The sequence below is a fragment of the Artibeus jamaicensis genome, unplaced genomic scaffold (genome assembly GCF_021234435.1).
Source record: "Artibeus jamaicensis isolate MK-2021 breed Jamaican fruit bat unplaced genomic scaffold, CSHL_Jam_final contig_3174, whole genome shotgun sequence".
Taxonomy (NCBI): Eukaryota; Metazoa; Chordata; class Mammalia; order Chiroptera; family Phyllostomidae; genus Artibeus; species Artibeus jamaicensis.
In genome coordinates, this window is record NW_026521738.1 from 2,401,544 (window position 1) to 2,416,425 (window position 14,882).

The 14,882-nt window shown below is 45.7% G+C and overlaps 1 long non-coding RNA gene across 12 annotated transcripts in view; it reads right to left on the reverse strand.

Annotated features, from left to right (window-relative positions):
* Positions 1-14,882, reverse strand: part of LOC119035796 (uncharacterized) — a 155,858-nt gene that overhangs the window by 62,184 nt on the left and 78,792 nt on the right. For 11 of the 12 annotated variants that reach the window (XR_008391203.1, XR_008391202.1, XR_008391200.1 and 8 more), the window contains exon 6: positions 14,726-14,786. The exons of the other annotated variant lie outside the window; for it this stretch is intronic. This is a non-coding gene — a long non-coding RNA (uncharacterized LOC119035796). The remainder of the gene's footprint in view (positions 1-14,725; positions 14,787-14,882) is intronic. 12 annotated transcript variants of the gene reach the window in all.

Consider the following 14,882-nt stretch of genomic DNA (forward strand, 5'->3'; position numbering starts at 1 on the left):
GTTTAGAGACAACAAAATATTAGCAACAGAAAACACAGCCAGAACACAGAAAATTGAACTTTTCGGAAGTCTGATAACAACAAATTCCTCAGCCTGACTGGTAAGAGGGGTGAAGCCAGCAGCTGGTAGAGCGGGGCTGCACAGGAAAACTCGATCAGACAAACTCAGGCTCACGGATCCAAGGTGTGGGGTTGCAACGGGCGGACCCAGTGAGCGACCCAGTGAGTGACCAGCAGAACCAGCGAGGTTGACTGTGGACTATGCATTCGTGCGCAGATAGACCAGCGAGGGAGTGGGCAGTGAGACGAGACCAAGCAGGCCCCAGCAGTGAGAGGCAGCAGAGGGAGCCGCCATTTCCCGGCTCTGACCCTGCCCCCACATACAGCGTCACAATCCAGCAACCTGGGTGGCCCCACCCTGGTGAACACTTAAAAATCCGCTCCTCCTACTTAACGGGCCCAAACAGACCAAAAATGGCTCAAGAAGATCTCAAAGCCCCAGAGCCCATAACTCTAAGCAACCAAGAAATAGCCAAACTTTCAGATGCACAGTTCAAAACACTGGTGATCAGGATGCTCACAGAACTGGTTGATTTTAGTCACAAATTAGAGGAACATATGAAGGCTAAAATAATTGAAATGAAGGGAATTGCACAGGAAACCAATAGTGATGAAAAGGAAACTGGGACTCAAATCAAGGGAGTGAACCAGAAGGAAGGAAAAAATGACCAAACAGGAAAATATGAAGAAACAAGAATTCAAAAAAATGAGGAGAGACTTAGGAACCTCCAGGACATCTTTAAATGCTCCAACATCCAAATTATAGGGGTACCAGAAGGGGGAAAGGAACAGCCACCAGTGGAAAACTTATTTGAACAAATAATAAAGAAGAACCTCCCCAATCTGGCAAAGGCAATAGACTTCCAGGAAATCCAGGAAGCTCAGAGAATCCCGAAGAAGTTGGACCCAAGAAGAAACACACCAAGGCACATCATCATTACATTAGCCAAGATGAAAATGAAGGAGAGAATCCTAGAAGCAGCAAGAGATAAGGAGACAGTCACCTACAAAGGACTTCCCATCAGACTGTCAGTCCCATCTACTGTCAGTGGATTTCTCAAAAGACACCCTACAGGCAAGAAGGGACTGGAAAGAAGTATTCCAAGTCATGAAATCCAAAGACCTACAACCAAGATTACTCTATCCAGCAAAACTTTCATTTAGAATGGAAGGACAGATAAAGCGCTTCTCAGATAAGATCTAATTCAAAGAGTTCGTCATCACCAAGCCTTTATTAATGAAATGTTAAAGGGACTTATCTACGAAACGAAGATAAAAAAATATGAACAGTGAAAGGACAGCAAACTCACAGTTATTAACAACCACACCTAAAACAAAAGCAAACTAAAAGGACAGCTAGATCAGGAGTGGAAACATAGAAATGAAGAAAGATCTCATGGAGGGTTAGCAACAGGGGGGTGGGAGGAGGAGAAGGGGGAGAAGGTACAGAAAATAAGTATCATAGACAGTAGGTAGAAAACGGATAGGGGGCAAGAATAGTATGGGAAATATAGAATCTAAAGAACTTGTGACATATGGACATAAACTAAAGGGGGGGGGAATGGTGGGGGTGGGAGGGTGGAGGGGAATGAAGGAGGGGAATAGAACAACTGTAATGGCATAATCAATAAAATAAGAAAAAAATTTTAAAAATTGTTTTCCTTACTTGGAAATAATGCTCAGTGGGTAGAACCCAGCTGCCCCCAAGTCCAGCCCCTGTAGGCAGAGCAGGTAGCCATCTGTTTATGCAGTGGATGGAATTCTGAGATATTCCTTCCTCACCAGTTCATTTGTTCATTTGTTTGTTCCTTTCTTCCTTCCTCCCCTTTCTCCCTCTCCTACTAGAGCTAAATTGCCCAGGGGGGCCCTTGGTGAAGAGCTAATCTTTATTATTTTTTTTAATAGAGAAGGGAGGGAGAAAGGGAAGGAGAGAAACATTGATGTCTGAGAGATACATTAATCGGTTGGCTCTTGAATGCCCTCAACCAGGGACCTGGCCCACAACCCAGGCATGTGCCCTGAATGGGAATTGAACTAGCGACCCTTCTGTTTGCAAGCTGGTACTCAGTCCACTCAGCCACACCAGCCAGCGCAAGAGCTAATCTTTCGAATTACTTGAAATAGACACCCTATCCCATTAAATCTCCCCTATTAAATGCAAGTTTCCTGGAATTTTAAATTTACTACCTGTGTGGGGATTAATTGATTGGAGTCTTCATAAGAGCAAAGACAAAAGAAAGGTATGGACCAAAGAGAATGGACCAGTGTCCATTCTGAGAGAATGTCAATGTCACTGACCCCTGTGGGTCAAGCGCCTGAAATTGTGGTCATTCTGCCCAATGTCTCCCACACCAATAGAATTAAACCATGTTCAGTAAAGAAGAAACTTTCTTTGGCCAAGGAATGGAACTTGTGCTCTATAGATCCCTTCTCCCAGATTCTAGGGAGTTAGAAAGTCTCAGTTTGGGATAAGTTAGGTGGGTTCAGGGGCAGAGATCTTCAAGGAAAGAGTGGAGAGTTATCAGACTTTCAAGGGAGCATTTGCAGTTCCCAAACATGCTTGGAACATGCCTGGCCAAACATCTCATTTTAAAGTTAAATCTCCACCCCCTGATGTGATTGTTTGCATGCTAATGAATGAAAGTTCATCAAAAGGTTGCTTGGGAAGGGGCTTCAAATGACATCTGAGAGAGAATTCCATCTTCCTAAATTCCCAATGGGACTATCAGCACAGAATCCAAACCAGCCAACAAAACTCTATCTGGAGATCACACAAGGAGGCTGGAGATCACACACTACCCTCTACCCAAAAGCAGCCTTCCTGTTCCCAAAACCCAATTTTCCTAGCCTTCATGGGCAAGGATTCTTCTGATCTTTTTTCTTTCGGGGGGTGGGGGACAGGGTGGTGTTTATGTTAGCTACAGCCAAACCAATTAAGCCTGAGAAGCATGATGCCATGGTACCAATAATTCCCATTATTTAGTGAGTGTCTACCATGTACCAAGAACAGTGTGGGGCCCATCACATATATAAATCTAATTCTTATTTCACAGATGCAGAAACTAGGACCACTCAGAGATGAATACTATGTCTAGAGTTCCACAATTAAAGAAGATGAAAGGGAATTCAGGTCCAGTTTGATCTAGCTTCCAAGTCTCCCCTTCCTTCCTTCCTTCCTTCCTTCCTTCCTTCCTTCCTTCCTTCCTTCCTTCCTTCCTTCCTTCCTTCCTTCCTTCCTTCCTTCCTTCCTTCCTTCCTTCCCTTCCTTCTCTTCCTTCTCTTCCTTCTCTTCCTTCTCTTCCTTCTCTTCCTTCTCGTCTCTTTCTTTTGGATTTGAATCCTTGGACAGAGAACTGATTAACCAAATTCTTCAGTTCATGGCACTTGATCACCATTGGTCCATGCAAAGCCCCTCTCTTTACTATCCAAGTTATTATTTTATTATTCTTCCCACTGCTCAAAATCATGACTCACCTATGATAGGGTTGGGCCTCTCACTAACTGGCATGCAGATATTTGGGAGAGTCAAACCTTGATTTTCTTTGTTTTCTCGAGGATCAAAATCCAGTTTGACCTGTCCAAATTTTTCCAGGTGACTCTCCAGCACTCCCCTCAATTGGCCAACCCATCAGCCGTGCTGTGGGCTCAGCTCTGGGCTGGGGTGAAATGTGGAACTGGTAAGAAAGGGAAAGATCCAGCCTTCACCCTTAGGAAGTTTAAAATTCATGTATGTCCACTCAGCAAATATTTATGGTGCACTGACTTCATGTGCCAGGTTCAGAGATAAAAAGATGGATGTAACAGCTTGTGTTCTCTGAGAGCTAAAGTCCAGTGGGGGAGAAGACAACTAAGCAGTTTTACCTGTGTCACAAGCCTGTGGTAGGGGAGGTACAGGAAAGTCAGGTGGACACAGAATCCAGGCCTGGGCATGGCTCAGATAGTAGCATTAATCCAGAAATCAGGAAGAAATATAAATTTATAAGTACAATTGTTTCTGCTATATGCCTCAATTCTATAAGTACAATAATGAGAGATAGGATTTACATCAGATTTGGAGGGGAAGTATGGAATGGCTAGACTCAAAGTGCAAACTGTATGGCATGTAATAAATTAAATGTGAGCAGCCCAGGGGCACACCAGAGAAAGAAACAATCATCCTAGAGTAGACCTGTGAGCACGGGGGGCCAGGCGGGCCTGGATGGAGGCCTGAGTGTTGAATGGGACACAGAGGTCCCCATATGCAGATGCCCTCACTTGAGAATACAAACAGGGTATCTAATATAAACCTTAATCAAGATCCAGCACAGAAAGCTCTGCCCTGCAGGTGGCAGTCCCAGCTGGGTTGCCTCCCACACGAGTCACTCTACAGGTGGCTGGGATAAGTGGGAGTGGGGGCATTTTAGCCATCAGTGGTGACTGTCCTCCTAAGTACACAGCTGCCCGGAAGGTGAAAAGGGAGCAGGAGGCACACCCTGATCTGCCCCAGACAGGAACTAGTGTGCCAAGGGCAGAATCTGCTCACTGGGGGCTGCCCCCTGGGCTACGAGAAGGCCTCCCAAATCTACAAGACCTTATGGGGACACCTAAAAGGTTCTTTAACTCAGACAGGGAATCATGCTTGGAAGTGGAATGACAGTTTCCTAGACTTTGCCCATGCAGCAACCACAGGAGGGGGTAAAGGTTTTGACATCAGTCTCTAGCACCCCTCACTCAGAGCTTGGGAAGCATTTGACCAGACAATGAGGGACATCAGAACTCCCTTCTGGGGGCCTCACTGCTAGTCTTGTGCTGACTGGGACCACTGACTTGGGGCCAGGGCATGTGTGCCTCTCATGAGAAGCCAGGAGAGTAGGAGATAATGGTGAGGTCACTCAGTGGGGAAGATTCTCATCCTGTTCCAAGCTGGAGCTGAAGTGGGGGATCCTATCTGGGCAGTACCACAACACATGCTGTGTAACACCATTCTTCCCACCCCTGCCAGTGCAGATGGCACAGGGCTAGGGCTCACCATTCTAAGGGGAGCTATAATGGTAAGGAAAGCCCTGCCTATGTTGTAGGACCACCTTTGGAACTTGAGGGATGAGCCACCTGGGTGGGGTTAGGGAGAACAGAAACAGAGCATAATGGTGTTCAAGGGTGAGGGAGCAGCCTGAACAGTGCTGAGGTGGGAACAGGGTAACTGATCTGAAGTTCAGCCTAAGCGAGAAGAAGGCACAGGGAAAAGGAGTCCTGGAAAACAAAAGACATCCTCCACCTCCCATTCTGCCAACCTGCCAGCACCTCCCAGCCTTCCCTGCAGCACCAGAGGAAGAACACACCAATGTTCCCCCACGTGTCACATCCTCCAGGCATCTGCTATCTCTTCTGCTAACCTGCTCCCTGCCCCACCCCCACACAGGTCAGACAGTTAAGCTTCATAATCCACAGAAAACAAGATGGTTTTTAGTGGCTCTTTACAATGTCCCTTCCTTCCCATTCCTCTGGACTCCTGACTCTTATCTTGGTTCTAAATGTACTTCTCCCTTTCATGGAAAAAAAATCATCACATACACAGCCCTACACCTGCTTAAATTCTCCAGCGATGCCTCACTGCCTTTGGGAGAAAACCCCAAATCCTTACTCTAGGCTGGCCTCTCTGCAGGACGGCTCAGCCACTACAGCCTTCCTCTTGCAGCAGCAGCCACTGGCTTCTTCAGGGTCTTTCACACCTCTTGGCCTTTGCCTGTGCTGCCTCCTCCACTGCAAAGGTTCCATGGCCAGCAAGCTCCAACTTAAACATCATTTCCTCACAGAAGCCTGCTGTCTTGGTCTAAAGCAGGTGCCCCTTTCACCCTCTCCCAGACCCTGTTATTTTCTGTCACACCATTTATCCCAGTTGCTGTAACTGTATGTCTCCTATTCCCTACTCAGACTCCACACTGGAGGGATCTGCTTCTCAAAGCAAGGACTTGGATCCATTGACCCTAATTTCCCAGAGCCCCGCTCACATCTTGACATGGATTTGTTTTCCAAACATTTAAATGATACCACTCTGGCTGTGTGCCTCTTCCCCACGCCCTACCTCACCCTCCCCACAGCAGGCTGCCCTCTTTCTTGTTCTCCAGCTTCTCATCTCCATTATGGCTCATTTGGTTAGAGTGTCATCCCATAGACCAAAAGGTCACGGGTTCAATTCCTAGTCAATACATATGCCCAGGTTGCAGGTTCGATCCCAGTTGGGGTACATACCTCATTGGGGACACATATGAGAAGGGTATATACCCAAAAGACGAGGACAGATATTTGTACACCCACATTCATAGCAACATTGTTCACAACAGCCAAACAGTGGAAGCAATCCAAATGTCTGTCAACAGATGAATGGATAAACACAAGTGCTATATACAAACAATAGGATATTATTCAACCTCAAAAAGAAAGGAAATTCCGACATGCGCTACCACACAGATGAACCTTGAGGACATCATGATAAGCGAAATAAGCTAGACATAAAAAGCCAAATATTGCATGATCCCATGAGGTTCCTGATATAGACCAATTCATAGAGACAGAGTAGAATGGTGGTTGCCAGGACCCGGGGGGAGGAAGACTAAGGAATTACTGTTTAATGGGTATAGAGATTCTGTTTGGGATGATGAAAAAGTTCTGAAAATATATGGTGGTGATAAGTGGGGAACAATGTGAATGTACTTAATACCACTGAACTGCACTTAAAAATAGTTAAAATCACAAAGTTTATGTTATATATATTTTACCTTTTTTGAAAAATTAAAACCCTGCTATTTGGACCTTATGTTCTAGAGGCACAGACTTGGAAAAGAGAGCTCATTAACAAAGGGTAGGGCTCACTCTCCCCACCTCAGAGCAGGGGTTATAACCCACATCTGGTTCTGCAGAATCCAGGTGGGGTGGTAGGAGGCAGTCAGGAAAAGGAGGTCACACATTGGTTCTCCCACACACTCTTCACAGAATACTCTCCCTTGTTACTGTCTTCAGTTTTAAGCATGATCATATACAATTTTGTTTGGGGAAAAAAAGGCCACCACATATCTTTAGCAATCGTGACAAAGGCATCGATCTGGTAGAAGATGTTAATGATGGTAAAACTGTGCACGTGTGGGGGCAGGAGTATATAGGAAATCTCCGTACCTTTCTCTTAATTTTTCTCTGAACCTAGAACTATTCTAAAAAAATACTCTTTAGGAGAAAAAAAGAAGGCCACAGCTTCTTTAAAATGTTGTTTTCTAAACCACCGCCTTCCTTCTCCAAAATGACCACTGGTTCAGAGATGTTTCTGTAAAGAGTCAGCAGGCAGGGAACCACTCGGCAGGAGGGTCCCTGAGTACTCTCAGGCAGGCATTAGCTTTGTAAGGAGGTTCCGTGGGCAGGGGTCAGAGGAGCAGGAGACCAGCCTGGAAGGGTAGGGCCCTCAGAGCCCTGTGGCCCCTCCCCTAGGCTGGGGTGGTCAGCTATCAGATCTCTGGCTCCATCTCCTCCCAAGGGCAGAGTTCTTGGCTGAGTCATCTCTGGTCTTACCCAGGGTGGGGTATGTAAATGGCACTCGATTTTCACCTTGGAAACCTTGGCTTCAAGTCCTGTCTCTGCCCTTTATATGACATTTAATGTCCCAGACTGTTTACTTAGCTATAAAGTGGGGATGACCTGACACCTCCCAAGATATGATGAGCATGACACCACCAGAGGATGCCCAGCACAGTGCCAGGAACAGGGGAGTGTGCACAGGAAGCTTTAGTGTTCAGACCCTATTGCTAAGGAATGGGGGCTGTGGGCCCTATCCCCTCAGATGTGCCCAGCTGGACTAGCCAGTCCCAGCATTTTCTTGGGGTAGAGAAGGGACACCTGTGTACACCCACCCCCATAGCAAATAGCCAGGATATCTGGATAACTGGACTGACAAGACGGCAGCCCTGAGATGACTGAAAATGATTTGGAGCCACGTCATGGTTTCAGGAGCTGGTTTCTGAGGAAGGAGGCTCTGGCCCACCACCCCCAGGAGCCCTCCCCAAAACCCAACTCCACATGTGACTGTTCTCTACCTTCCACACTGGGCTGCAACTTCTTGAAGGCAGGAATTCAACCTACTCATCTCTACTCTCCCAGCACACAAAGATTAGTAACTCTGAGATAGACCAGAGGTGGTAGTGATAATGACAATGATGGGATGGTGAAAATACAACAGCTATCTGGTATGGAGCCCTTACCACAGGCATGGGTCTTAGCAGGTGTGTACTACTGGCATGATCCTTATTTTTAATGACGGGACTGAGGTGCAGGGAGTAATGTGCCAAAGGTCACACAGAATGAAAGAAGCAGGACTTGAACCCCAGTACTTCAATCAGCCCTTTCTTTTACTGCTACTCCAAAGTGCTGACTACTCATGGTGAAGGGACCTCTAGACAGGGGACTTTCGAATCCTCAGGCACTTTCTTAGGCAGGCTCTGCTGTGTGCTCTGAGATGTCCTGGCAGGGAGACCACACCAAGACTGGGCATACCTTCCACTGATGGGGAAGACCCAGGGTACCTTTCTGAGAGGGAATCCAGGCCTGCTTCCCTCTCACATGGCCCACCCTCTGGAAATACAGAATTGTTCCCTCCTTTACCTTCAGTTTCTCTTCAGGCATCTGACTCACCTCTCTGCCTCTGGCTGACAGTCCCTGCCTCATTACCCTCTCCTCTGTCCCAAGACCCTCTCTCTCCTGGTGGCCCACCCTGCAGGTATCCTACTTGGTTAGTCTTCATGACCCTGTGTCCCATACCGGACATGCCTGTGGCCTAGGGGGCAGGGAGTGCACATGGGCTGTGTCCCCTCCTCCTCCCAGGTCCATGCCTCCTGTGTGTATCTGGGCTCTTCTAAGCCAACACTCCTGGTCCACAGTCTGGTCTGTGGAAGACTGGTCCTCTACTATCCCTCCACAAACCCATCTCTATGTACCTGGATTAGTTATATTGAATCCAAAAACGAAATGTTACATTTTTCCCTTGTAAAATTCCCTCCTTTCTCACCTCCCCCCCAACAAGACTGGTTTGAATCCTAACTTCATCACCCCAGAGCCATTTCACTAGTCCCTTCCAGGGCTGTGTCATCTGCATGTGTCATCTGCAGACTAGAGAAGCCTCCCTGTAGGGTATTTATTTATAATTGCTGAACAGGACAGGTTTCAGTTTCCTTATCAGTGTTTAAATCTAGGACTAATAAATGGGTTTGTCTCTGGTTAGACCATCCTTTTCCCAGAAGTGCTGATTCCGGGGTGCTAGTCAACCTGGATGAATGTGACAGGTAGGGAATGTAAAAGGTGACTCTACCCTGGGAAGGGGTTAAGGGAGTTCCACTAACATCTCTTCTATTATTGGGAGCTTAATTTTACCCCATATGATCTTTGTTAGTTTCTCCCCCAGTTTGAGGACTATACTCAAGCAAGGTAAAGTTGGAAAAAATTGAGAACTGGGAGCTTTTCTTTCTCTGACATTAACACGTCACGCCTCCTCCCCCTAGCACAGGGCATCTTTGCCCCGTTCACCCTTTTGCTCTAAACAGACTTCAATAAAGAAGCAAACAAGTAGCCTGTGCACAGGCCAGGCTTCCTTTACAACCACTGCTAATTCTAGACTCCCATCCTTCTGGACGTTCTGACATCCTTCTGACATGAGTGTGTTTCACACCAGGTATCCCATGCATGTGAAAAACCAGCAGAATTATTGAAAATCTAAGCCCCTTTGTCTTCTTCTTTTGACACCCCCCCTCATTAAAATCATTTGTGGCTTCATCATCAGAATCTAACTTCGACTAGTTACAATGCTTAAGGTTGGATGGTTTTTCTTTACCCCTCACATTCTTATATTCCTACTGAAGAAAATAATTCTGTTAGACAGCTTCTTAGAACCACCACTTGACCAAGCCATCTCCATTTCTGGCCTTGGGGGAATGGCTATGCAAACCTCTGAAATCTTTTCACAGATCTTTGATAATGTACCTTAGTTTAATATTCTTATTTTGGCCCATTAGGAGAACTGGTTTCATCACTTTGTAATCAAAACAACATTTGCAAATACCAATGATAGGATGTGTAAGGTATTATTCATGACTACTATATAGTAATATGTTAAGACAGAAGCCTCCTGCTGTGACACATCTCTGGGCCCCACTGCCTCCGACTTAACACTTGCTTTCTCAGATGGTGTGAAATAATTCTTGTCTCAGAAATACCTGGCTTTTCTTTAAACTCTCCTCACTGACTGGAACACCCCTGCTGTCACCTGAGGTGACTCACAGAAGCAGACGTGTAGATCCAGTGACCAGGGAGCCAGGACAGGACTACCAAAGAAAGGGACACCTGTCCCTGCCTCAGTGAGTGGGCCACCTCAGGCAATGCAGTGAGGAGGGTAGAATTCCTCCTCCCAGCCCAGCCCATCCCCCAATGGCTCTTTAAAAACCCACCCCTGTCCAAACACTCAGTGGCTTTGTCCTGCCCTCTGGTCATTTAGGCCACACCACCCAGGCATGCCACCCCAGGGTGTGTCCAGCTCAGAGTTCCCTCTCTACACCTATCTTCAGTGCATTCGGGAACCACTATCAACAGGCTTTCAGACTGGAAAGGACTGATTCACAAATCACACTGTCAAACATAGGACTCCATCTACAATGGAGGAGTTTTAGGCTGTGAGGCAGACTAGGGCATGTGGGGGTGGGAGTGGGAGATCTTGCCCATTACCTGAAATCACAGCATGCTTCAAACCCATGAAGGTATGACTAGCCCTAATCAGAAGCAATTCAATAGCATCGAATTTATCTAGAATCACTGAGGCTGCCATGAATTAGTGAACAGAGAAACTTCAATAGCAAAAACACTGTTTTACACACTTTATTTATTTTTTTAGATTTTATTTATTTATCTTTAGAAAGAGGGGAAGGGAGAGATAAAGAGAGGGACAGAAACATCAATGTGTGGTTGCCTCTCATGAGTCCCTCACGAGGGACCTGGCCTGAAACTCAGGCATGTGCCCTAACTGGGAATCAAACCTGCAATCTTTCAGTTTGCAGGCCCGTGCTCAATCCAATGAGCTACACCAGCCAGGTGTTTTAAGAGAAACTTAAAGAGAAATCTTTAAGAGAAATCTTGCTACAATCTGTCCCATGGTTCCCTGATACTAAAAAAAAAAAAAAAATCCTTTTCCACTGCGGTGGTCATTGTTATTGACATTCCCTACGGAACTAGAAAATAACCCGACAGTGTTTCCTTCTTATTGTTCCTCTTATCTATGCATCCATCTCTAAAAACTAACTACCACCACCACCATCCCAGGCCATTTCTTTTTTCGGGTAGTGTGTTGGGAAATCAGAGTGCTACTCTCATTAGAATAGTATGCTAATAAATGGCAACAGAGTTGGAGGCCCTCAGAGGAGTAAAACACTGGGTTTAGATGCAGGGATTGGATTGTACCTATTTCTGCAGATTTTGTTCTCAGTAACACCCAGTTCAGGACTAAAGTTCAAAAGGAAAACAGGGCTCAGACTTATTCCCCCCTGGAATGTTCCTTCTATGCACAATATTTATCATCCATCTTCTGGGTGATCAGATGTCTCTATTGTGATGCTACACGCAGGAGCTCCATGTCTTATTCTTCCTTTCTCTGTTATTCTTAGCCCCACAGGTCAGCTGGTGAGCCCTGCCTGCTAGGCCTGGGAGCTTCATCAAGAGGGCTGAGATACTCTGTCCTGTGGCACCTGAAAGGGACCTGACATCTTTCTCTCAGGTGTCTGAAGTACTTTAGAAACTTTCAATTGCCTTCCACAACATGAGACATCATCTGTGACCATGGCCACTTCATGGCACAACTGACCGGGTCCCTGAAAGGAGACTCCATGGAGAGAACAAAACATCGCCAGGTAGATTGCCACCAGGAGCACACAGCTGCTGGAATCACCATCTACCAGCTCTTCAAGGGACTCAGAGGGCAACGTCTGGACAGGGCCATTGTTGTTCTGAACAGCAATGATCTCACTCTGCATTTTTCACTCTGTACATTGTGATCCATTACCAAGTAATGAAATCAGTTTAGTGGGTCACAACCAACATTTTTCTTTAAAAAAATAAATAGAACAGAACAGAAAGTATCCACGTGCATCACTTATAGTGAGGTACTGTTTTTACACACATTTGCTTTGGTTTTATGTATTAGTGTACAGGTGTGTGTGGCGGTTGGGACATGAGATGCATTTTTCCCTGGGAGTGGTTGGCAGGGAAGTCTGAAATGTAGTGAACTGACACCCATCCATCCTGCAGCAACATCTTCCTGAGATCCATCACTGCCACCTTCATCACTGACTGGGAAGCCAAAAGGAATCTGTTCAGGGCCCTAAAACTGCCTCACCTGGAAGGCACAGGAGTCAGGGAAGCCTTCTTGGAAGTGGGGTTTGCTGTGACATGAGCAGAAATAAGGAGAGGGGGTGGCAGGGCAGAAGGAAAGGCATAAGTACTGTCTTTCCTGTGGAAGAAGACATGGGGCAAACAAGAGCCAGGAGAAGCCTGTGAGGGACCCCTGTTGACACCACCCTTCTCTGGGAAGGCAAACAAAGGAGGGGCCACAGCTAGAGAGGTAAGAGAAGGAAAGCCTATTTGATTTAAAAGATCCATTTTCAAAATTACCTTTGGGGGATACTTAGTAGCAGGGCAGTTGAATGGGGTATCAGGCCTAATGTCCCTATTTCTCATTGATTCAGGGAATGCAACCTAACAGGGTCTGCTTTTCTTTTGTCAATTTAAATTTAACTTTTAATTAAAATGAAAAATCTAGTTCCTCAATTACACTAGCCACATTTCAAATACTCAATAGCTACTAGTGGCTATTCTATTGGATGGCATAGAAAAACATTTCCATCAGTGCAGAAAGGTTTACTGGACAGGGATGTCCTAGAATGAGCAAATGAATAATTCATTCCAGGTTCACCTTCCCTCAGGGAGGCAACATCTTCCATTATTCCCATTACATCTGTCATTCTAAGTGCAAATGTTTCTGGAAAAGGTATTGAAGTGGCTTAAATTCTTACCAAAGAGTAACTAGTTGATCTCAAGGGCCTGAAGACAGTAAGAATGTAAGAAACCACCCACCAGAGGCTGAGTATGTATAACAGCATGTGAAGTGCGGGGGGTGAAAGGGTGTTGGAAAATAAGAAACTGCCCCTAAGAGTGTCCCATCAGAAGATACTGATGGATAAAGGTTAAGCTCCTCCATCAGAAGATGTGGAAAACTGTGAGTCCTATGAAGAAAGGAAATGACCCACTGTTGGTGTTCATCTTCAAATAAGAAGACTGAGTTCATTCCCCCATGGTCCTCAGAGAAACAAGCATTTTTCTATTTCTACAGAGTGAATAAGAAATGAATGAAGGTTTGTAAGATGGACACTTGTGAACTTGGCCCTCTTTTGTCCTCTACATTCGCTCAATAACCAGGCCCAATAAATCCATCTCCTTCATACCAATGACTCCCTGAAAAACACCATAGGCCTAGGCCTTGAGATCTAAATACTAACTTATTTCTACCAGCAGCCTCCACTCAACAATCCCAAAGAGAACCTCTGGCCTGCTGCTCCTCCCATTCTGGCTCATCCTTCACCTGCTCGGTCTATTGTCCAGGTCAGCACCCTGTGAGTCACCCCAGACTATTCTCCTCACTTCCTTGCTCCCCCACTCAAAGTCAACCCTGTGAGTCACCCCAGACTATTCTCCTCACTTCCTTGCTCCCCCACTCAAAGTTGGCCACTTCTCCACTCTACCTTGAATCTACCCTGCTCCATCCCCTCTAGCCTTAACTGCCACAGGGGCTAGTCACAGCCACCTACAGCCTAGTGATTCTTAACCATGAATAAGCAACAGACTGACCCACAGAGGAGTTTGAAATCTAGATTGTGACTCAGTACATCTGGCCAGGTTGAGCATGTATATTTTGCAAAAGTGCCCCAGGTGATTCTGATTCACACCCTTCATTAAGAACCACTGCCTCCTCCTCCTCCTCATTATTAATAACAACAAAAATAACAATTAACATTTTTTGTGCACTTACATGTACTGCCTCAAGTAACCTTCATGACAACCCTGTGAGGTAGGAACTATCATCTATCTACTCCCATTTTACAGCTGTTACAACTGAGGCACAAAAGTCCCATGGCCAGTAGGAGGGAGGATTGGAACATGACCCACCTCTCCTAATTATTCTGTTCCCCATACCACTGTAAAGACTTGACATTTGGCTCCCTCCTTAACACCCTTTAGAGACAGTTCTAGAAAAAGATGGCAGCTTGGGGACATACTCACAATTTCCTTCTCCACCCAATCTCCCACCCAGAGCTTTTTAACTCTAAAAGAAACATCTTAATCAGGGTGGTAGTTATACAGTGTATATGTATGTAAAAATTACTGAGATGGATACTTAGGGTTTGTGATTTCACTGTATGTTTGCTACTCCTCAATGAAAAATATCCAGAAAAAGTCACTTAAATAATAAAGAACCTAACAAATGTGACATAGGGAAAACATGCATGCAGAAAAGCAACTAGGAAAAAGCCCTCACAAGGCTGGAAATTATGAAGAATTCTTTCTTGAATAACACATTTAAGAACAGAGTAAGAAAAAAAATCTCTAGAACTCACCAACAGGAAATCCTTAGAGGAGAACAGGCTTAGAGAAAACACTGGCTGGAGGCAGGGTCTCCTATGAAATGAACAAGAAAAATTCTCAGTATAGCCTGACTAGGTCACAATGGGGAGCACCTGGCTGATGCTGTAGCAGCCATAGCAGTATGGACAT